The sequence below is a fragment of the Alexandromys fortis genome, unplaced genomic scaffold, assembly GCF_014885135.2.
Source record: "Alexandromys fortis isolate MF-2015 unplaced genomic scaffold, M_Fortis_MF-2015_v1.1 scaffold_23, whole genome shotgun sequence".
In the NCBI taxonomy this organism is placed as follows: Eukaryota; Metazoa; Chordata; class Mammalia; order Rodentia; family Cricetidae; genus Alexandromys; species Alexandromys fortis.
Genome location: NW_026067907.1, coordinates 13,282,096 through 13,303,830, shown reverse-complemented (window position 1 = coordinate 13,303,830; position 21,735 = coordinate 13,282,096). Strand labels below are relative to the sequence as shown.

The window sequence follows — 21,735 nt, the reverse complement described above, 5'->3', positions numbered from 1 at the left end:
CATGATGTTAATAATTCTGATTCTTGATGACCAAAATGCCCGACAGAGACAATATAAGTGAAGAATTACTTATTTTGTCTCACTTCTGATTACGTGCTTGAGAAGAGTCTCACAGAGGTGGGAGCTTGTGGCCAAGAACAGTAATTTGTACCATGGTGGACCAGGAAGCAGAGAGTGACGGGGACAATATATTCTTAAGGACCTATCCCCCGCTAGGACTTATTTACCAAATTTTCTAGAATTTCCCCAAGTAGTGCCCATACCTGGAAATCAAGTATTCAAAACATGAACTTGTGAGGGACATTTGGTATTCAAGCCATAGTTTCATCCCTGGTCCCCCAAAGTCTATAGCCTTCTCACAATGCAAAATGCATTTAGCCCAGTTTTGAGACTACATAATAATAACAGTTCCAACATTACCCACAAGTCCAAACTCAAAGTTTCTCTACTGAGGATTAAGATGAGCTATAAAATCAACAGGGAAGTTAATATTTCCAATATAAAAGGTCACAGAGGAAATACTTCCATTCCAAATGGGGACAGATGGAATGATGTCAGGGAAAGAGTCACCCAAAGCCAAGACCAAAACCAAAGAGGCCAAACAGTCATCCCAAAGCTTCATGTTTGCCATCTGAGGGATGTGTGGAACCAACTTGAGTTCCAACATATTTGGGCAGCCCTGTCACCATGCCTTTGCTGTGAGAGTCTCATGGTGTCTCTCCTCTTGGCTGGCTCCACTCAGTGCCTACAGCTCTCCGTGTTTCTGGTGTTTACAGCATGCTTGGATCTCTAGCACAGCTTAGGGTTCATCTACACAGCACACTCATTGCCTTTTCAGGGACTCCCCCTGGGGAATCTGAACCTGCCATCCACAGCCATCCTCACAGACCTTCCTTAGCGCCTGGGGGAAACTTGCATGCTGCTGAGGTTCTTGCATTCTGCATGCCTTTAAATGTGAGTGACACCAAGCTCTGCCCGCTCAAGCAGTGTTGGGTATGAATGGCGGCATTTGTGGCAATGGGCATCTTAGTACCACTTGGTTTTGAATCTGTGATGACTTCCTTAAACAACGCCATGTGAGCCTGGTATCATGGATTTCTTAAAGGGAAATTTGTCGAATGAGTTTGCCGTTTTACACAGTGGAGACTGTGATGTATGTGATGACGCCTCACCAATTCCTAAAACACCCTCAAGCTACCTCTTTATTTTCCTAGCGCAATGTGCTTCTCTCTTTTTAATTTACGTGTGTTTAAGATTACAATTGGGGAGATGCCAATCAGAGGACAGTTTGCTCTCTCTCCTGTTTGTCATCTCTCTTGTTTCATGTCCCCATGGATCAAAGTCAGGGTGCTATACCTAACCTCTCTCTCTTTTTAAATAATTTATTTTTTTTTTACTTCATGTACATTCATGTTTTGCCTTCATGTATGTCTGTGTGAAAGTGTTGAATCCTCTGAAACTGGAGTTATAGGCAGTTATGAGTTGCCATGTGGGTGCTGGGAATTGAACCCAGGTCCTCCGGAAGAGCAGTCAGTGCTCTTAACCTCTGAGCCATCTCTCCAGCCCCAGGCAGTAATGTCTTTAACAATTCTTTGTTCACAACTTTTAAAGTGCTCCTATTCTCTGTTTTGGTCAAACTGCTTGCTTTACACATTTTGCTTCTCTGCTTTTTGCTCCTGTTTCTCACGGCCAAACTTGCCTTAAAGCAACCAGTAATGACCATGTCACAGCCCGAATGCTAAACACTGTTGTGGAATTTCTTGTGTCAAATTGATTAACCCATGACTTTTGAATTAAGCATCACAAAATTTGCTGTCTGTGAGTAAAACGCAGACAAGTTCTTTGCCAGAATGTATGTGATCAGTCTCTAGGACAGTTCCCAACGCAGTCCTTGGTTCTGTCTGAAGCTTCAGAACCTTAGTCCTTTATTGTCCTTTGCATCCACACCCTGGTCCTCTGAGCACGTGTTAAGATATCCCCGTGAGCCTTCAGGACGTCTCTATCTCACGTCCCCACCCTCCTCCGATTTCCTTTTATAAACGGTCGGAAGGCATAACAATGAGACAGGTTTAGTCAGAAGTCTTTGCCACTGTTGTCAGTAACAGTTGCTTGTGCATTGCTATGGCCAAAATACATGGCAGAACCAAGTTAAGGGAAGAATTCTCTATTTAGGATTACATGTTCACAGGGTTCAGTCCATATGTGTTGGGCACCAGACTCCTGAGTGGGGCAGCAGTGGTATGTGGCAGCAGCAGTATGTGGCAGCAGGCAGCTGTTCACATCATGGCAGCCAGGAAACAGAGCACAGTGGAAAGACCCAGGGAGTTTTAGCTATCACCCACAGCAAGTTAACTATGCTAGCTAGATTCCACCTCTTAAAGTCTCTAGAACTTTTAAAAATAGTGCTTCTGGTTGAGGTAGGCACCTGAAACAAGAGTATGCTGGTGGGCATTTCAGGTTCAGATCATAATAGCACTGCTGAGGGGAGAATCACACAGCACAGATGTGACTGAAGTACTCACACCGACAGCCTACATGGGAATGGGGCCTCAGCCCCCATACTGACAGCTCACACAGGAACGGGGTCCTCAGCCCCCACACAGGCAGCGCACACAGGAATGGAGCCCTCACCCTAACAAACCATAGGGAATTGAAGGCCTTAGTCCAGTAGCTCCTTGGGTCTGTAGTCCTCACTCTGGTAGCCATAGAGTCCTGAGCAGCAACTCAGTCCCTAAGGAAAGGAAGCTCTCATCCCAATAATCTGGCTGACTGGAGCCTCCAGTCCAAAGTCACTTCAGTGAGTTTACAGTACTTCCGTTTTTGGTTCAGCTTCAAGAGACCACAACCAAAGCATGAAGCTTAACACTTGAGCCACAGGCCCAGCAGAGAACACTCATGTTTTCTTTGCCATATACCTTGTCAACCTCTCTGGTTTTAAGCTAAGTTAAATTACACAACAGTCAGTAGTCACGCACATAACTGAGTTTCTCTGAAGCTACAGTGACGGAGATTGTATTGGGGAGCAAGGTCACACTAATTGTAAGAAAGCCACTGAGGAGCCAGTGTATTCTGGGAGATGAAGTTCCAGGAGTTGAGTGCCTGGGAGACATCTGGTCCCAGGCCTGGGTCGTGTTCAGATTATGGGTCTCAGTTTTCTCCTGTCATGGTCAGAAGATGTTCTAACTACCACACTAGGGGGGAAAGGAGCTTCTAAGAGAAAACCCCATAGTCTTGCAGTGACAACATGACTTCTGCCAAAGTGATCTTTTGATGAATGTGTGTAGAGGAGCCTAGAAGGCACCATACCCCCGGTTTGATCCCCAGGACCACCTGAACTGGGTGTGGTGGCACTTGCCTATAATCCTAGCAGACGGATGGGGGTGGGGAGAGGCTGAAGGATCAATTTTTGAGGCCAGCCTGCTATGCATAAGACCATATCTAAAAATCAAACCATAAAATACAATAAAAAAAAAAACTACCACCACCAGTGCCAGAACACAAATGGGATAAATGCATAAAAAGGCAAAGTAGTATTATTTAAGGTCTATTATGAAAAGTTTAAATTAATGTAAAACAAGACTAAAATGGGTGAGTGCAGAGGGAGAAGGCAGGTGTTCTCCAATATGCGGGAATTATTTCCTGAAAGGAAAATGGAGGTAAATGATAAAATGATGGATTAGAGTAAAACAGATGTTGACCGTGAGAATGTGGTACACACCAGACTGAGTCTAGCATGTCGGCTGGTAACAGGGAGGGCACATGCAGATGGGTCTCTATAATCGGAAAGGCAACGTAGCAAGGCTTTGACAGACTGGTGGGAGACAGCGCGGATGGTGATTGTTGAGCCAACCCACAGTACCATAGAGAGGCCCTGGTGTGCGTGTATGTGTGTGCGTGTGCATGTGTGTGTGTATTCGCAGCCATGTGTATTTGAGGTCTTAGATCCAGAGGGAACCTCATGGATAAAATTATTAAGAGAACACTTACAGAAAATATATTCTACCAAAAATTATATAAAAAAGAAGAAAATATTTTCAACATTCTGACCAAAACAAACATAATTAAAAACAGATCTACTATAAAAATCCCTCTGTCCCCCTCAGTGCTCTAATAAATCCTGACACTAAAGGAGCAACATGGCTGAGAAGAACAGCCTGATACCAGAGCTGCCCCAACTGGCCCAGCCGCGGTGCTCAACTGCCATCATTGGCCAGCCGGGATGCCCAGTTGCCCCCAATGACCCAGCTGGGATGCTCAGCTACCCCCCCCCACTGCCCAGTTGTGGGGTACCCAGCTCCCTCACTGTCTAGCCGGGATGCTCAGCTTCCCCCACTGGTCAGCTGGGATGCCCAGGAATAGGGACTTGAGAAGGCTGCATGCGCCCTACTGACACAGAGGCAAAGTGTCAGTCTGTCCACCGCTGAATGAGAGTGTCTAGACATATGACATCAGTAAGGTTTTTGTGCTGGCAGATGGTCCTAGAGAACTGCCAGTCCCCGATACAGAATAAAAGGGCTCCCAACAGTAACCCCCAACAGTCAATGCAAAACCATCAAGCTGACCAGCAAAAAACATAATGCGTGTGAGGTTTTGTTTTTTTCCATATTGGAAAGTACCAGTTTTGCTTTATTTTTCATTTTTAAAATCACTATAAAACAAGACATATGAGTTATTAACATGGACTCTTACAATTCACTATCAGTAAAAAATATCTTGAAAAATTTGAGCTTCCAAAAATAAAGGCAATAAAAGCTACGACTGTAGCAATAGAGCATCCCACAAAAATGACACCGGACTTAGACGGCTTTGTGGGTCTAGACGAAAATGGTTTTTAAAGATAGAAAATAGTTATAAATTCATGCACATCTGGGGCCTCGGGAATGTGGGAGAACATAGTGACCAGCTTTATGAAGCAGGTGTGAGTCATTTAAATTCTGGTAAGAGCGAACTCTAGCAAAGACTACGGAACGACGCGCTGAAGAGGGTGGCCATGCATTGCCACACCACGGGTAAGAGCATTCAGCATCAGCAAGTCCAGGACAACAGCTTACCATAGCTGCGGTCACCTTGACAGTGGCTGAGCAAGTGTTAGCAAATAATACGATCTTAGCGCGTCAGAGCGGAGACAGATTTCCATCTTGGCAGGGAACGTTCCTCTGACTCCAGTCCAGGGTTGCTCCTGAGAATCTGGAGACACACACTGAGCTAAAGCAAGGCCACTTGAGCCCATGGCTGAGGAGAATAAGGAAACCAAGGCAGCCAGCAGTTTAAAAAGACACTTCTTGGGGAATGGCTACTTACTCAGATACAGGTGGAACCTTTGCATGAGACCAGGAAGACTTTCACATACTTGTAACAGCACAACACACACCTACAGTCATTTCTCATACTCCACACCCCTACGATAACTGCAGAGGAAAGATAAAGTCTCTTATACACATACTGTCATGCATGCAGCAGTGAGAAGTCTTGGATGATGGAAACAGCCCTGTGCTGCCAGGATGTCCTGCTCTCCAGGGGAACCACAGCTTTCTCATGTGCTTCAAGTGAAGGTCCAGGTGGCTTCCTATGAATGGAAGGTGATCTGTGGGGCAATAAAACTCGCAGTGAAAACCAACATGAAGTAGAAGAACGGGGGCCTGTCAAGTCACCAGACACAACAAGGGACCTACTTAAACAGCCACACAGGGAGGATGCAGGAATTGGGCTTGTCAAGTCACCAGACACAACAAGGGACCTACTTAAACAGTCACACAGGGAGGATACAGGAATTGGGGCCTGTCAAGTCACCAGACACAAGGGACCCACTTAAACAGCACACAGGGAGGATGCAGGAATGGAAAAGAAGTCTAGAAACACTCTGAGGAGCTGACAGGAACTGACTGGGGTATCTGGATGATTCCATGTCAATGGAGGGGAAGCAAGGTTGATCATGCCGCCAGTGAGATGGGTTATTCTCCACCATCAGCTGGAAAATCCTTCCTGGTTATATGTGAGTGTTTGTCTGCCCTCCTGGCAGTGGTATAGTTTTAACCTTTACATTAGGTTTCAGAATGTGTGAGAAATGAATGCTAACTGCTGTCCTGATTTGTCCTTGTGGTTATAACAAGTTCTTTCATGTACAGTGGCTTACACCAGAGACATCTTTGATCTAACAGTGCTAGATGCCTGGAACCCTGGTCCTTTAGAACTAACCCAGGCTGAGTGGTGCTGCCATCTCCTTTCCTTCAGCTCTTCCATGAGGTATAGAACAAGAGGTATTGATGCTTCCCGTTGGCTATAAGAGCCAGCCCAGCACTGATGACCAATACTGGATTCCAGCTGCACAGCTAGCAAGGTGGCCAGGTCTTCCCTGTGCTTGTCAGTCTCTGTCCTTCTCAGCTCATGTGACCTCCAGGATCTGCCTGCCTCTTCCAAGGCACTCACCTATCTCACTAAACTGATCAGCACCTGCCTTAGTTAGGGTTTCTATTGCTGTGAAGAGACACCATGACCATGGCAACTCTTATAAGGGAAACCATTTAATTGGGGTGGTTTACATTTTCAGAGGTTTATAGTCCATCATCATCATGGCTACACACGGTGGCGAGCAGGCAGAAATGGTGCTGGAGAAGGAGCTGAGATTTTAATATCTTGATCTGCAGGCAACAGGAAGTGAACTGTTTCTCTGGGTGCAGTTTGAGCATAGGAGGCCTCAAAGCCCACCCCTGTAGTGACACACTTCCTTCAACAAAGCCACACCTACTCCACAAAGCTGCCACACCTGTGGGAGCTATTTTCTTTTAGACCAACACTTTCACTCCCTGGCCCTCATAAGCTTATAGCTATTTCACAAGCAAAACTGCATTCAGTCCAACTTCAAAAGTCCCCATAGTTTATAACAGTCTTAAACTTATTTAAAGGTCTAAAATTCAAAGTATCTTCTGAGATTCAGTCTCTTAACTGTAATCCTCTGTAAAATAAAAATAAAAAAGATCAGACTTCCAACATATAATGGCACAGGATATACCGTTCCAAAATGTGGGAAAGAGGGTGTAAGCAAGAAAACATTGGACCAAAGCAAGACCGAAGAACAACTGGGAAAACTCCAGACTCTGCATCTCCACGTGTGATGTCAAAGAGCTCTTCAGATCTCCAACTCCTTTCAGCTTTGTCGATTGCAGCAGGATGCTCTTGATCTGTTCCACTTCCTGTTAGCAGCTGTCCTCAGCAGGCCTTCCATGGCTCTAGCATTTCCAACATCTTGGGATCTCGAAGGCTATCCAAGGCTCCACCTTCACGGCTTCATGCAATGGCATCTCTGGGCCACCATTCAGGGACACTCCTGACACAAGCCTGGCTTCAGCAGCTGTCCTCAGTTGTAGAGGAATATTCCATGTTTCTTTTGATCTATCCTTGGTTCTAAAGCCAGAACCATGCAGTTGGAGCTGCCAAGTTCTGCTGTTTACTAGGGCTGGAACAGGGTCCCCTCGTTCAATGACATCTTCTGTCCAGCTTGGCTGTCCTGTGAACTGTTAAATATAATTAGTCTTAATCAATAAAAATACGGAATTACATATTAAGGTAAAGTTGAAAGATTAGAGAAACAGAGCAGCCACCACGAAACCTCAGACCAAATGGTGGGTGATCCTGTCTCTACGAATTCTGAGACTGAATGCGGGAGATTCTGTCTAGAAATCCTCAGACTGAATGGATTCAAATCCTGTTTCCGCTCACCTTACATCCCTGTCTCCACCTTCCTAGTGCTGGGATTAAAGGTGTGTACTTCCCAAAGGCTCGAGCCTCCCAGGTGCTGGGATTAAAGATCTGGCCTCTATTGTTAACTAGGGGTTAACACTGCCCTCTGACCCCCATGCAAGATTTATTTGTCATAGCACAAACAAAATATCACAGCAGCTCTGAAGCTACTTCTGTAGACCAGGATGTCCTTGAACTCAGAGATCTTTCAATTACATCTTTACCAGTTTTTTGGTTTTGATGGTTTCCTTCACTACCTAAGCTTGGCTGTTCTGGAATTTGCTCTGCAGATCAGCTGGCCTCAAACTCAGAAAGCTGTGTACCTCTGTCTCTGGAGTGCTGGGAGGAAAGGCTTGCACCACCACACCCAGCTTAAAACTTAATTCCTTTTCCCAACTTGGAAACTTAGCTGCATGGGATCTTTTTTCTGAAGCTACTATTCCCTTTATTCCATTTCTCAATCTGTTTAAGTAGAAAACTCAACCCTCCAGATCAGAAAACACCTCTCCCTCCAGGTACCGAAAAAAAGTGATTGAAAAGCATCCAAGACCCAAGGTTGGTGCATCTGCAGAGAAGGATGGGATGAAGGCAAACGAGAAGACCATGAAGAGCTCCCAGGAGACAGAGCTGCGGAACACAGATGACGGAGTCAAGAAGTCTACATCTGGGGCAAAGTCAGTGGGAAAAGAGTGAGCTTAGGGTCTGGAGGACAGAGGGAGATTCCCAGCCTCGTGCAGCGGAGAAGACAAGTGAGGCTGGTGCAGAAATCTTGAAGACTCAGAAAGATAAAGGGGTCTCTGGAGATTTAGATGCCAGGTCTTTGAGATCCAGAAAAACTGGAGCCACTTTGGACTGTGAACCTAACCCAAAAGTAACTCGGGGTGCCAAGAAAGATGCAAAAGTTCCAAAAAAGGATGAAGACATTGTATGCACCACAAAATTAAGGACAAGAAGTCACAAGAATAGCTAAAAGTATGTAGCAAAGACATTTAAGAAGGAAAAATAAATTTAGCCTAATGATGAATTCCAGGGTGGTTTTCATCTTCAATGTAAAGACAAACTGTAATACAATATACTGCCTGTGTTTAAGGAAGGAAGCTTTGAGCTTTCTCGGTTATACTCTCTTCAAACTCCAGTGGTGATCATGAAGGGTGTCACCAGGATCTCAGAGCATTAGCAATGTAAAAGTTTGGAGGTGGGCATGCAGAAGTGTGGCCCTCTGTCCTGCACAATAAAGCTATAAAGTTGACTGCCAAAAAAAAATAAATAAAATAAAAATACAGGACTTCATTCCATTCTACTTCCTAGTCCTTCTTTCCTCAAAATGTACATTCATTTTTTTTTGTTTCCTCAGGTTGCTCCTTTTCAGTCATAAATCATCATTAGAGTTAACAATAATAACCACAGGACAGAATCTGTACTAGTCTGTTTTGAGATTTCCTTCTTCCAGTGGAATTAATCCAAATCTCTTCACTTTAGCCTCTGGTAGACCCGTTGGACAAGGGCAAAAAGCAGCAACATTCTTCACCAAAATATCATAAGAATGATCTCTAGACAACATACTAAAATTTTTCTCTGAAACCTCTTGAGCCAGGCCCCCACAGGTCAAATCACCCCCACCATTGTCTTCCATGCTTCTACTAGTATGTCCCATGAAGCAGTCTTTAAAGTATTCCCCTGACCTAATCCAAACTCCCAAAGTCCAGATTCCTCTAGGCTTATCACAGGAATACCCCAGTCCCTGGTACCAATTTCTGTCTTAGGTAGGGTTTCTATTGCTTTGAAACTATTTGTTTCTATTCCCCTGCTGCTAAGGAGTTTATAGGCCAGTGGGGATGTGGAGATGTAGGTGTCAACGATACAGAGAAGGAAACCAAACTGCCAATGACCATGAGGAAAGTGGGGTTTCTCAGCATCTCTGATGGGGCCAGTTCCATGCCCTAGTTTGGGGATGGCCTTTGATGGCTACCTGTTATATTATGAAACCCACCACAGCCCCAGGTCAGCCTTCTAAGGAGGTTAGAATGTCAAAATGGAGAGGGCTGTACTGCGCCAGATTCTTCTAAGAGCTGTTAGCACCCCTGCAGATCTGGGCCATTTCATCCCTGGGAAATGGTCTTTTCCATAGCAGGCCTTCCTTTCTGACTTAACTTTATAGGGACCTGACATCTTCCTCTCTGCCTGTCCTGTGTTTCCGTGTGACCTCATACTTGTATCGGCCACACTGAGCTTCAGCGCTCCAGCTGTGGCATGAAATCTGCTATCCAGGGCTCCATCTTGGTTTCTGAGGCCATGTAAAAGTTCCTAGATGCTCTATTTCACAGGAGAGAAACCACTGGTTCTTCCACTTTGCTAAGTTTGAGATCTCAGATGTCAGCGAAAGCCATTGTAGGTTTGGGATCTAAACATAGCCACTGTCTTGGGTTACAAAGATGGCTGAACACCCAGATGGAGGTCATCTGTCCTTGTAGAACGCAGTTCTCTCTTCAGAGGAAAGAGGACATGAGCTTTTTTCTGAGCCAAATATCTGTAACTATGACTAGCAATATGGAAGTCTAAGCTAAATAAACCCTTTCCTGCCCAAGTTGAATTTTGGTCATGGTGTTTGGTCACAGCAATAGAAGCCCTAACAAATACACGTAGGCTGAGCAGAAGAGGCAGGGATGTCTGACTGAAGGACACCTACCAGAGAAACCCAGAGGGGCTGGAACCAAGGTTCATAGCTAACTGGTGACCCTGGTGGGAATGCAGTCCACAGCACAGACCAGATAATGACCATGCCGTCAGCCTAGTCTCCAGAGGGGGATGGGCTGGCAATGTGTGCAGGGCCACGGCTCAGAGACAGAGGCTTAGAGTTTCCTGGGGAAGAGGCACTGACTCTCATCCTTTACTGCAGTGCACCTCTCTTCTGTGTTAGTGTCGGGGACCCTACCTGGAACACGTTCCAAGGTAGTCAGAGGCTGACAGTCACCGACGACTTCTGGAGATGGCTTTGGCTCTCATTTTGAAAACCCCAGAGCCCTGCTGAGCTGTTCTCTGCTCTCCTCTGTGAAGGGGGTGGGTGCCGCTGGGGGGATGTTTGCTCTAGGTTTTCCTGGCCTCGTGTGTCAATATTGACGACTGAGACTTCTTAAATTCCATATTCTGAGGTGGAGTCAGGGTGACCCTCTCACTGCTCCCTGTCTTTCTCAAATGTGAAAAAAAATACAAAGAGAAAGCAGCAAGTCATTTCTTTCTTTGTGTTTCAGAGGATCCTGGGGTGGAAGAGAGAGAGACTATGTAAGGGAGCCCGGGTTCCCTTTGCCTTCATTGTTGTCCTCTGTTCCCCCCTCCCCTGTGGTCAGACCTGAGCCTCCTCATCAACAGTGAATTGCTGCCTCTTTAAGTGGGGATTTGAGGTCCAGGAGACATGGGATCTTGGGGCTACATCCTCTATAATGTAGAGGTTGAGGCTAGGGAGGTATTGGACATTGGGACTCTATCCCTTTTAATGTGGAAGTTTCAGATCAGGAAGGCATGGGACATTTGGATTGTATACACTGGTATCTGCATATTCCAGGAAGATCCAAGGCTATACAATGATCAGCAGATCCCCCAACCTACAGAACTAATTAGGAGCAGATTCTGGGACTGAAACCCAACTTGTCTGATGTCCAGTCCCAACGATCCATGGCTTTGACTTCAGAGAATGAATGATTGAAAGAGTGGTATTTGAGAACATTCTGTTCGGATGCAATTGGAAAACCATCCCTCCAGTGTGCCAAAGTCACTTCCAGATGTATTGAGAGCTGTATGCAAAGTTGTCCTTGGAAGAAAACTTGCAGAACCTGGGTTAAAGAAGAGTGACAGGCAGGAAGACTCTTCACCTCACCGCATGCGCCCACCAGGATGAGCAGCGCAGGTGAGAGAAAACAGCAGGGGAGGACTGGGACCAGCTCAAGCTGCACACATCCCCCTGACCTGTCAGCAGCACCAGCCACCCCTCGGCTCTGGTGAGGAATCCGGGAATGTCCTCAGATATCTAGTTCCTCTTTCCATCCCTTGCTTCCTGTCAGAGGCTATGTCTTTTTTAGCAGCCATCTGTTAGGTGTGAATGATCTCAGCCTTGCCAGGTCCGGATAATTTTCACCTGCTTATCTCTGCATGTATAGAGTATGGGATGCAGCCTGTTGTCCTGCCCTGGGTAGCAGTGTTCAGTGGGATTGAAGCACCCAGCCTGTGAAGGAGAAGCTGAGCAGACAACATGTACCCTACTTTCCAGCCAATTTCAGAACCCACAAGGACTGCATCTTCTAACATCAGGAATGTGATCTTGGTTTTAATTATGACTAGGTAATCAGGATGGAGCGAGCACCCAAGAGATGTCTTAGAGTGGAAGACAAAACCATACAGAGAAGGAAGCAGAATAGAAGGTCCAAAGGTATGCCGGTAGCAGAAGAACCACTGCTCTCCCTGGAGATTTAAGATCTCGCATTCATGAACCAAGAACAGGGCACTAGAGAAAAGAAGGAGTCGCAGGAAAAGGCTGCTCAGAGATGACCTGGAAGCCCTTGAAGAGAGTCACTGTGGTCCCAGTGTTCAGGGCCCAGTTCCAAACGTGCAGAGCCGTGGAGGCACCTGAGGCTCAGCCTACCATGTGTGCATGCTGTAGGCACACACACACACACACACGCACAGAGTGTAAAGACATATGCACATACTCTGTAAGTCTATAGGGAGAATATCACTACAGTCAACTAAGAAAGGGGGGCATACAGTAAGACGCTCTTTATTCACTGTAACCTGATGGTCATTGAATTCAAAATAAAAATTTATTTTCTGCAATAAAAATCAATAAGAAAAGAAAAAATTATTTTCTGGAAAGAAATGGCTTTCCAAAGCGCACATGTTGGCTGCCAGAACTCACTGGGCTATCCTGTTCTGAGGTGAGAATTCTGCATTGTGTTTAAAATATTAAAATGTCATGAGAGGCACTAGTTTTAGAATCAATAGCTAAAGAAAGCTGAGACAGAAATCTGAAGGAGCCAGCCTGGTCTACAAGAGCTAGTTCCAAGACAGGAACCAAAAGCTATGGGAAAACCCTGTCTCGAAAATCTAAAAAAAAAAAGAAAAAAGAAAAAAAAAAAGAAATCTGAAGGAAAGGATAAAGTAATGAAGCTGTACTCTGAGCTAACATCTGAGTCCAGAGCTGTGGAATCTGGGGAACAAGGGGGCTGTATCACACTTGCTATGAGGTTTGTATGCCAGTAACTTTTATTACTTTGGTTGAGATGGGTGGATCCCATGGATTTTCGGGGTTTCTGAAAATATTTATAATTAAAACCAAACCATCTGAAAAAAATAGACTTAATAGTACTTCCAGGCATTTTCCTGCTTGGTTTTCAAAGCATGGAATTGTTAAGGAAAATTTGATCCATATGTTTGGTTAACGTAAGTGTGAAACATCAGATGAGTATTTTAAGAATTATTTACTGACTGAGAGACTTTGCTTGCTGAGTCCAATTGGTATCTACATGCCATCCCCTTGGGACTCACTTTGAACATTTGTGATTCCTGTTCCTGTCTTGAGATTGTGAATACGGCATCTCTGGTTAAGTCCAGAAAGACCCAAGGCCTTGCCCATCACTTCTTCCGAGCAAAGGGCACTTGTCTTAGTTGAAATAGAGTTTCTATTTCTGCAACAAAATACAGTGACCTAAAAGTAAGTTGTGGACAAAGGGGTTTATCCAGTTTATACCTCCACATTGCTGTTCATCACCAAAGGAGGTCGGGGCAGGAACTCAAACAGGGCAGGAACCTGGAGGCAGGAGCTGATACAGAGGCCATGGAGGGTGCTGCTTACTGGCTTGCTCCCCATGGCTTGCTTAGCCTGCTTTCTTAGAGAACCCTGGATGACCAGGCCAGGAATGGCACCAACCACCATGGGCTGGGCCCTCCCACATTGGTTACTGAATGGAAAAATGACTTAAAGCTGAATCTTATAGAGGCATTTCCTCAATTGGAGGCTTCTTCCTCTCTGATGACTCTAGCTTGCGTCAGCTGACCCAAAACCAATCAGTGCAGCACGTGTTCCTCTCAAATCTCTGAAATGAAGAGCTCTAACTCTCTCTCCCTCCCTCCTTCTCTCTCTCTCTCTGTCTGTCTCTGTCTTTCTTTCTCTCTCTCTCTCTCTCACACCCACACCCACACAGACAGACAGAGGAGAGAGAGGGAGAGAGAGGGAGAGAAAGAGAGAGAGAGAGAGAGAGAGAGAGAGAGAGAGAGAGAGAGAGAGAGAGGAGAATGTGCTAGTTCTGGTACCTGAGGTTTGAGTGACCAGAGTCCATGGGCTATTACTGAGCAGAGATGACCCCAGGCTGTGTCCATCCTTCTACGTCCTGACTTCCTTTAATCTACTCTCTGACCTTGGAAGCCCTTGGAATATTTATGTTGAGGGCACAGTTCCTTGTTTTTATCTTTGAGGTTCAGTCCTGCACTGGTTTTTGCCGTCACCTTTCTGCTGTTGTACAGACACTGAGCTCTACAGAATGGTGTTTTGTCTGAAGCCTCCTTTGTCTTAAGAAAATCAGGATAATCTTGATGCTCAATAGAGATTTGTGTGCAGCATCTGATCTCACCAGCAAGTGGATGGTGGATAATTGTGCAATATAGACAAGGACCCTGGAAACTCAAAGAGTCAAACCTTCAAGCCCATGGCTGGGCCTCAGGCCATATAAACATCTTGATGTCTTCAAGAAGGAAAGTAAGATCTTGGGGAAAAAAGACTTGAAACTTTTGGCTCTCCAGAGAAGCATCAGGCAATCCATGCAATGTGGGGACAAAAGACAAGGGAAAAGAGGGCTGGTGAAAACCAGAAGAGGCCAGTCGCAGGATCCAGCTTATGTGAAGCCAGTCTCTTTACTAAGGTCTTGCTTTTGGATGTTTGGGTTGTGATTGGTATTGACAGGAGCCAGCTGCTTGTGGGGAGAGGGGGGGAGAATGAACTGTGTGTGGGTTAGAGCCCTGAGGTGGGAGAAGAGGTAAATGGAATGGCCCAGATAGGCATCAGACAGAAAAGGTAGGAATTCCAGAACAATGCATGTCTGGAAGAACACTGAGGCAAACACACAAGCATGACACAGGGTGGGCTCTCAGTCACTCACTGGACTGTGGGTACCTTCTAAGGAGACAGAAGGGCCTAGAATAGAGAGCAGGGGAGGTAAACTCTGACTTTCTCTGTATAGCAGAGGGCAAGAGAGGCTGCGGTCATCATGGGGCCTGTGACAAAACAGGGATTAGGTCCCAGGTAAACTGAATGCCAGGAAGGTTGGAAGCACATTGGTGCTGTGGGACAATGATCTTGTACTTTTTAAAGATTTGTCAGTTGTATTGCTTTAATAAAAACACGGATTGGCCAGTAGCCAGGCAGGAAGTATAGGCGGGGTAACCAGAACAGGAGAATTCTGGGAAAAGGAAAGAGTCAGTCTGCAGTTGTCACCCAGACACAGAGGAAGCAAGATGAGAATGCCTTGCTGATAAAAGATACCAAGCCACAAGGCTAACACAGACAAAAATTTTGGGCTAATGTAAGTTTTAAGAGTTAATAAGAAGCCTGAGCTAATAGGCCAACAAGTTTATAGTTAATGTAGATCTCTGTGTGTTTCTTTGGGACTGAAAGGCTGCGGGACTGGGTGGGACAGAAACCTCTGTCAACACGTTGGCCCATTTTGTCTGTTGACTACCACCTGTATGGTGCCCATCCCAGAATTCTGAGCACTCAGGAATACCAGGCTGGGTATAGTTGGGTCCATTTGGAGTTGTTTTCTCCAAGTGAGGGAGGTAAAAAGTTAAAGAAGACACAATTTAGGGTGCTGGATAGAACAACAGGACCATACAAACTGTGATTGAGATAGTGCGTTTTCTGTTCCTTGTGATGGCTGTGTCAAACACAGCATAGGGTTTGCTGTGATAGGATACATGAGCTAAGTATTTAAACAAGCAGTCTTATTGTAAAATAGAGGACTTTCTACTGTTGGGGGATCATCTAGGCAATTGGAGGCCTTCAGAGAAAAGACTCAAGGACCGTGGGAAAAAGGAATTCCGACTGAGTTTTCATTAAGCTTTAAGACTCAACCAAGACTGTAGCACCAGCCTGTCCTGGGTCTCCAACCTGATTTAAGACCTCAGAAACTCCTCCATTTCCTCCCTCCCCTCTCTTTTTTCCCTGTTTCCTTCCCCCCTTCCTTTATTTCCCATGCAGTTGACAGATGATGAGCAGTGGGAGAAACAATGGTGGTGGAGACCTGAAACACACAGGCAGGAAGGAACTGGAGTGTGTCAGCCAGTTCCAAACCCTTCTTGTTCATGGTCAAGGATGTAAAGCTCTGGGCTTCAGAAGACCGCCATGATCTGAGAGGACAAAGCTTGGAGTTCATTATCCGTGGACACTGACGTTTGTAGGGAGCTGCAGAAGTCACAGGTGAGAGGGAGGCAACGTACAAGATGTAAGTACAGAGAAGGCTGTGAAGACAACAGAAGGGCCACTGGAGGTGACAGTGAGGAGCCGTAGTGCCTGGGCTCCAGGGTCAAGCTTATTTTTATTGTCATTTAGTGGAAGCATGGAGCAGGGGCATTGTCCACAGACAACAAGAAAGACTATTTTGAAAAGAGAGAGAGCCCCAGCTTTGCTTAGTGAGTGGGTGTCACAGTCAAGGGACAGGTGAATCAAGTAGAAGCAGTCACAGGTGTCCTGGGTTCATGGCATCACCAACATCCAGACAGTGACTGTGGGAACACGTGTTTTGAAATGAGCCCACAACATCGAGAGAAGGGCCAGAAACAAAACCAGGTCCGGTCAGTGGAAAAAAGGATGAGCATAAGATGCTAATTCGCAGGGGTGGTGATGTCATGAGGAGATGGGTACAGATGTGGGAAGAGCATCTCACAATGTGGTCCCAGCATATTGTGCAAACAACCTACGTGGGGCTCATGGAGCCAGCCAAGGACCCACAGGCCAAGCTTTCCATATTTAACAAGATATTTTAATGTCATCGCCACAATCCCTTTCCCAAACTTACTCTTGATAAAAGCTATTAGTTAAAAAAAAATCTAAAACAAGAAAGCAGTTCTGATTTTAAGTGTTCTCCTAATTCCCCAAAAGCTGATCCTGAAATACTCATGTGTTTATCTCTAGTTTTACTGAACACTGGGCTATCTGACTGCTGGGACAATTCAATGTTTGATTTAGACAAAGGGCTGTCAGCTATTCTGTTTGTTCTGGAATGTGAGCTGTGATTAAAGAAGAATCTTCCCAGTAGAATTAACTGTCTGTTCAGATTTTCATCACCAGCAATCCGTTTGCAAAAAACAATAACAGTTGAGTGTGTTCTAGGAGACTTGGAGAGGAAAGAAGAAGAAAGTTCACAGGCAAAGCTTGGTCTCAGTTCTGACGCTGAGGCTGCAATTACTCTTCAGGGCAGGAATGTTCCGGGCCTGGCCTGACCATGCTCTTGGCACAAGGCACCATTGTTTATGCCAGCCTGAAGAGACTCTTGAATCTGTGTCCTTTGATTGAGCATTTTTATGATGTCTGCATAAATCACTTCCCTTAAGATGGCATCCCTGGCATGGAACGGGCTCGCCTTTTTATAGGCATTGGCTGTGAATGAGGACTTCTTTCTCTCTTGATGAACCTTCTGCTCTGATTTCTTTTGCCCTGAACCCTAGGAAAGTTCTCTCTGATGTCTCAGATGCCACCCTTTAACCCAGTTTGTGACTGTTTATTAGACCAACTTTATCTTCTGTTTTTCATCAATTGCAAGAATAAGAAGCTGGGTAAATCTGTGGGAAGGACATCACTGAATTTATCTTCTAGTTCTCCCCCAACATGTTTGTCAAGTTGGATTTAGCCGTGTCTTTCTAGAACAGTGGTTCTCAGCCTTCCTAATGCTGTAATCTTTTAATACAGTTCCTCACGCTGTGTTGACTCCTGACTATAAAATTATTTCATTGCTACTTCATAGCTGTAATTTTGCTACTGTTATGTGTTGAAATAGGAGCGGCGGGGCTGCGTCCCCAACACCCCGGCCGCTTGGCTAGCTTGGCCCATGAACTCTAGCCCTTACAGGCTAATTCTCGCACCTGGACTATCCCATTTCTAATAATGTGTGTAAGCACCCCAAGGTGCGCTTACCGGGAAGATTCTAGCCTACATCCATCTTCATCGCGTGTGCCTCAGAGAGCAGAGCTATCGCGTCTACCCGGGAGAGCTGAGCATGGCGTCTGTGATCCGGAGAGCAGAGTCTCTCCGGGAGCAGAGCAGAGTCTGACCTCACTTCCTCTTCCGCCCAGAATTCTATTCTGTTTCCTCCTCCCATCTATCTTTTAACCTATCAGGGCCAGCCAAGCAGTTTCTTTTATTGCTCAGCCAATGAAATCAACAGATTGATATATGACACTCCCACATCAGTTATGAATCATAAAGTAAACATTTATGTTTTCAGAAAGTCTTAGATGACCCCTGTGAAAGGGCCCTTTGACCTCCAAAGGGGTCACAACCCACAGATTGAGAAATACTGCTCTAGAAATTTGTCTTATAAATAAATGTCTTGATACCTTTGGGGCCAACAATATCTCAAGGCATAAAAATTACCCAAAATATGGGTATATATCCAAAGGATGTTCAATCGTCCCACAAGGACATGTGCTCAACTATGTTCATAGCAGCATTGTTTGTCATAGCCAGAATTTGGAAACAACCTAAATGCCCCTCGACTGAAGAATGGATAAAGAAAATGTGGTACACAATGGAGCAGAGAAAAATGTTGAGCTCAATAAAATCAATAATAAAATCAATAAAATAAAATAAATTACCTCAAATAGCGATCATGGATAAATTAGACTTCAGCACATATTTAGAACACATATTTCTCAGAGAATAACCTTAGGAAAGTAAGATTTTCATCCACCTCCACAACACAGAAAGAACACCCACAAATCAACCAGAGGAAGACATTCAGCCACAATAAAAGCTGAGCAGCAAACTCCAGGAACACTTGATCAAAGCAAGTACTCCAGTGGCCAGTGGGCATTTGGGGAAGGGGCTAAGACTTTAGTGGCTAAGATATAACAAAAAAGCCACAGGGAATGGAACTATACCCTCACCAGGACACCTTAGGCTACAGAGGCCTCCACCCAGCGGTTGAGGGCTCAGTGTGGAGAACCTCACCAATCATGAGGGTTGTGAAATGATCTGTGATTCCAGCAATATTCTCCAGCAATGCTTACTAAGTTTACACATGACCTGTTTCCTGACCCAGACATTCCCTGGGTAGGGCAGGTTTGAATGGTTAAGTCCACAAAACACACCAACGATGTTTACATAAAGTCAGTCCGAAGTGGTTCGCAATCAAGGCTATGTGCATGAAACCTGTGTGACCTTGCCAGGAGAGCTGGCTGATAGAATTCAGTGAGCAGCAGAATTAGAGCAAGGGTCATAAGAGCAAGGGTCTTGTGTACGGGAGCTGGATGCAGACCTTCTGTGGGTTTCATACAGAGAGATAAAATTACAAAGTCTAGAAGAGCCCCTGGGAATACCCATGGGGAATATCTGGGTTAGCTGAGAATTCCCTAGTGTGACATAATTCTACCCCCTTGGAATGGGAATGTTTTTCTTTGGGGCATTGCACAGAGAGGTATATAACTAGGGTTTTTTGTTGTTGTTGTGAAGTTTTTAATTTTTTTGAGGATTCCTTCCATGAGTACTATATTTAACATTTCCACCTCTCTCTCTCCGCAGTTAACTCCTCCCAGGTTCCTCTTCTCTCCTCTCACATTCAAGATCTCTTTTCCCTTATTACTATTTTTACGTGTGTGTGTGTGTGTGTGTGTGTGTGTGTGTGACCTAAGTCCATTTAGTGTTGCTTGTATGTATACGTGACTGACTTCTTGGTTCAGGTAACCTTTTACAGGGAATCATTCCTGGCATACCAACTATTCCTTCTCAGCAGCCGTTGGTTGTCTGTAGTGCTTCACCTAGGGATGGAGTCTTGTGAGATTTCCTCCACCCTTGTTGACTTGTCAGCTGTGGTTTCATTGTGCAGGTCTTGTTCAGGCAACTGTGCTGTTGAGGTTTCACTGGTACAGCTACATGCCATGTTTAGAAAACACCATCTCACAGCAAAAAAAAAAAAAAAATCAAGAAAACAGCTCAATATCCTTAGCAATTAGGGAAGTATGAACTAAAATAACTTTGACATATTTTCTTATCCCAGCTCAGATCAACAAAACACCCAACAATAACTGTGACTTAGGATGTGGGGAAAGAGGACCTCGTTCACTTTGGTGGGACTGCAAACTGGCGTAGCCACTCTGGAAATTAGGGTGGAGAGTTCTCAAAACGATAACATGTGGATCTATCATATGACCCAGCTCTATCACTCCTTGCATATATTCAAAGGACTCCAGATCCTGTTCTACCAATTCTTGCTCAGCCATGTGTATTGTCGCCCTTGTCACAATAGGTCATGTGATGGCTTTCCTGATTGTCACCAACACATTTGGAATTAACTACAACCCAAGAGGATGCATACACCTGTGAGGAATTTTTTCTTAATTATTTGAAGTTAGAAGAAACACTTTAAATGGAAATCTTTTGAGCACATCTTCTGAGGCAGCCTCTATAAAGGACACAGAAGAAGGAATTTTTCTCTTTGCTTGCTTAGTCTTGTTGGCATGTCTATCACTTCACTGTCATTAGAGTCTACTTCTTTGCAATTTTGATGTATACTGAAAACCAGCTGAGACACCCAGCCTCATGGACTGAACAACTAATTACTGGATGCTTGACCCTTCCATTGGTAGGCAACCACTGTTGGGCTAGCTGGATCGTGGCCTGTAAGTAATTCTAATAAATTCCCTGTATGTATATAAATATGAATCCTATAAGTCCATTACCCTAGAGAACCATGACTAACACAGGTAGGGTATAGAAACAACCTAAATATCCTTAACTGATGAAAGATAGTGAAAACACGGTGTGTATGCACAATGCAATTCTATTCAGCAGTAAAGAAAATTGAACCATGAAATATGTAGGTAAATGGATGGAACCAGAAAACCTTTTACTGAGTAAGGCAACTCAGACCCAGAAGACAAAACACTACCATATGCTCTCTTATTTGTCCTGGTTCCAAATCTTGAGATCTGAGTGCACACAGCCTGAAGTAATGGCAGAAGCCGAGCGCATAACTTGGTTTGTGGTGTGATGAGCACTCACAGGAATTCAGATGAGACTTTGGACCTTGCCCTTTTAGACAAGGTTGAAATTATTATTAAACATGGAAAAAGGGCTGGGAGGTTATGGCTTAAAAGTGATGTGTTTGGGTGTCAAATCAACACAAGTGTGGATTTGTGATGACTGATAATTGTTATCAACTTGAGAGGCTATAGAATCACTGAGGAGACGTGCGTGTGAGGAGCTATCCTGATTACATAGATACAGAACACTAGCTGACCACCACCAACCATTGACCCTGCTTTCCGAGTGTGTGCAATGCGACCATCTATGTCTCATTCCTGCTTACAGGACTCTGCTGCCAGGGTAGACTGTGACCACAGCAAACGTGTCCATCCCTTCTTTAAGTTGCCTTTGTCAGGACAAGTTATCAGAGAAACAAGCAAAGCAAGTAAGACAACCAGCAAATGGGGCATGTCTGATTGCTAACAACTGAAGCAGGATCTAAAACCAGAGCAGCATAATAGCATGAACACACGCTGATATTTGGAAGACATTTGAGCTATCAAGTAGTAAGAAGTGTGTTACGGACTTTATGAGAACATTTCTCAGATAATACACTGTTTGTGATTATTACTGCATTCTACTGTGGTTCTCACTCGAACCCTAGCTGCTTTGATACACATTTTGAGGTTTTAAATGGTCTTGGTGAACATGTCATTTTACCATTTAAAAAGGCTCTTTTCTATTTATTTATTTATTTATTTGTTTGTTTGTTTATTTAT

The 21,735-nt window shown here is 44.8% G+C and overlaps 2 long non-coding RNA genes across 2 annotated transcripts in view; one reads left to right on the top strand and one right to left on the bottom strand.

The window, feature by feature from the left end:
* LOC126497846 (uncharacterized) overlaps nucleotides 1–21,735 on the top strand; it is a 36,792-nt gene that overhangs the window by 2,457 nt on the left and 12,600 nt on the right. The window lies entirely within an intron of this gene.
* LOC126497842 (uncharacterized) lies at nucleotides 4,672–19,632 on the bottom strand. Its single transcript, XR_007590686.1, has 3 exons — nucleotides 17,909–19,632; nucleotides 5,738–7,511; nucleotides 4,672–5,668 (listed from the first exon to the last, which is right to left on the bottom strand). It is a non-coding gene; the product is annotated as an uncharacterized lncRNA (long non-coding RNA).